The following is a 2,843-nucleotide window of genomic DNA, read 5'->3' as shown; positions in this document are numbered from 1 at the left end:
TTGGCGTGAGTGGCACGGGCACCCTGTCCCAGAGCTACCAGTATGAGGTGTGTCTGACGGGAGGCTCAGAGGCCAGCGAGTTCAAGTTCCTGAATCCGATTGTGCCCAATATTCAGGCACCAGGCCCGAGAGGAATGGTGAAGAAAGCGCCAACTTGAGAAATAGCTTTGGATTTAATATTCAATAGAAAAATATCTGTTAGTATTTTCGTGCATATATGGAGGTACACCCATGTTGATTTTAGTTTAGTTTTAAAAGTTGAAGTTACATTAAAAGTTCGTGCTATATCCGTGGACCTGTTTTTGCAGTAGTATTTCATCTTCCTTGTGTATTAGCCCCAGCTAGCTTTAATTAGTGTCCCTTTCTGAATAAAATTGCTTTAAGGTTATAATTATCTTAAAATATGCAGAGATTTATTTATTTTCATTTCTCATTGTTGAAAGTGGAGGCTTTGTTTTTCTGCTCATAAACAGCAGAGCCTGCAACTCATGAGCAACAACTTGTCCAGTGAGAAAACATACCAATAGTTCTAACCTTATTCCAGTATCTTACTTTTCAATTTCATCTTTAGTTCTACGGCAAAGAACTACTTCCCTATGCTCTATGTTTCATAATTAAAATGTAATGTTCTGTATTAAAAGAAATATCAATAAACCCGTTTGAAAAGTTCTATATGACAGTGTTGAACTGTTGGAATGTTTTTTACTTGTCAATTGATTTTACAAATTTATTTTAATTATTGAATTTTTTAAAACAAGGTAAAATAGTTTCTTGATTATTTTCATAAACCCGCAATTTCCTTTTACAGTGAGTTCTTCCAGAATTGATTTCAATATTTCTAAATAATATATCTACCCTGCTCTATCTTGACATTCAACTTTGTACTTTAATATCATTTTGCTATTGTAAATAAGGATTTAAGTTTCTCATTTGCCACACACATAAAATCATTGTATATCCTCTTCCTCCTGTTTCCACAAAATAGTTATAATTTTTTAGGCTAAAACAGTAGCTATTGTCTATATCTCAGAATGCACATTAGTGTTCTATGATAATATTTTCTTTCTTTAAGAGCTTCTGTCCGAGAGCTAATGATTGCTGTTTTGTAGTTGAATCATTTTCTATTAACCACTATTGATTTTTTTTCATCTTTTGTCTTAGTGGTTGTTTCTCCTTAAAATATTCATTGGCATCAGATACTCTCTCAATTGCATATTTCCTGAGGACCATTTACCAAGAAAGAGCCCACAAAATTTCTGAACCATGTTCAATGATTGGCCATCATCCTAGAACTCTCTAAGAGTTCCTGAATTAGCCATCTTTCACAAAATCCCATGTTGTCTTTGTTAGCTTATGCCCTTATTAAGCTGACAAACATTTCTCAATAGTTTCAGAAAAATACATTTACAGGGGGTAAATTTTGGGGGACACTTTGCATTGTGATATTTTGTTAATTTCACTTGACTGACAGTTTAACTGGGTATAAAATTCTAGGTTAAAAATACCCTTTCCTCCAAATTTGAAAGCACTGTTCTGTTTTACTTCATATAGAATTACTGTTTAGAAGACTCATTCCATTCTGATTCAGATCACTTTTTTAACGTGGCCTTTCTTCTCTCATGCTACTTTATCCTTCTGGAATATTGAATACCTGTGATTAGGCTCTTTTACAAAGAACATATATATTTATTGTAAATTAGGTAGGGTTTTGCATTTCATATCAACTTGGTATTCAACAGTTTAAACTATTAATCAAGCACCCTATCCCTTATAGGCTCTTGGCTTAGTGTTTTCACATAAACACATTTGAAAATGTGTTTTCACTTGTATTCTTAGTTCTTATAAGTCTGACCACATGGATGGGATCTGTTACCATTCACACTCTTAGTCCTTAGAAATTTTCTTAGGTTTTAATAATAATTACTCTCCTAACTTTTTTTCTTTCTTTAACCACAATTTCATTAGTGAAATATGGGTCCACCTGAATTAATTCTATAAGACTAAACATTTTTGTTTTCTAATTTCCCATCTTTTTGTCTCTTGTTCTACTTTCTGGGCAGTTTATTTTATTCTCCAATTTTTATGTTTGAGGTTCTCAGCTGACAAATATTTTTAAGAATTGTTTTTGGCTTCTGTTTTTATGGTATCTATTTTAGATTTATAAATTCAGTACTTTTTCTTACCTATTATTACTCTATTTTTCTGTAAAAGTGCATGTGCACTAATAGCTATGATGGCTGTTTTACTCATGAGAGTGAATCACAGGGATGTTAAGAATTTGCTCAAGGTCATATATCTAACTAGTAAGGGATATTTTAGCCATACACTTTATTTTATGATAAGAATCCCTGCTTCATGCAATTGCTGTTAAGATTAAATGGGTAAATGCATATGGCATACTTAGAAAAGTAGGTAGAATAGAGTAAGTACTCAATAAGTACTACATTTTGTTATATTTTATTTCTCAGAGAATATAAATCAGACATTTTAAACGTTTTCTTTTTAAAATTTCTATACTACTGTTTCTTTTTTATTAATTTGATATTTCGGTTCCACATTGTAGGACTTTCTTCTACAAACACCTTGCAGTTCTTGGTTGTCTTCTTATATTTAAGAATAATTAAATGTCAAAAAACTTACAGCAAAGATTCATAAGACCTATTAATGTAGGGGCTTCACTCTAATATGACTGTACCAATATGAGGCTATTTACATTTGGAGACTCCCAAATGTCAGAACTCTGTACCTCAGAATTTCTTATTCTTCAGGTTAGATGTCTACAATATCCTATGTATGAAGGTAATGTGAGAAGGAGTTCTGGCTTATACTTTCTAGTCTACAAA

This window comes from Echinops telfairi, unplaced genomic scaffold, assembly GCF_000313985.2.
Source record: "Echinops telfairi isolate 266 unplaced genomic scaffold, ASM31398v2 ScPeMD7_7469;HRSCAF=8507_0, whole genome shotgun sequence".
Taxonomy (NCBI): Eukaryota; Metazoa; Chordata; class Mammalia; order Afrosoricida; family Tenrecidae; genus Echinops; species Echinops telfairi.
The sequence above is the reverse complement of the archived record's forward strand: the minus strand, read 5'-3'. Positions refer to the sequence as shown.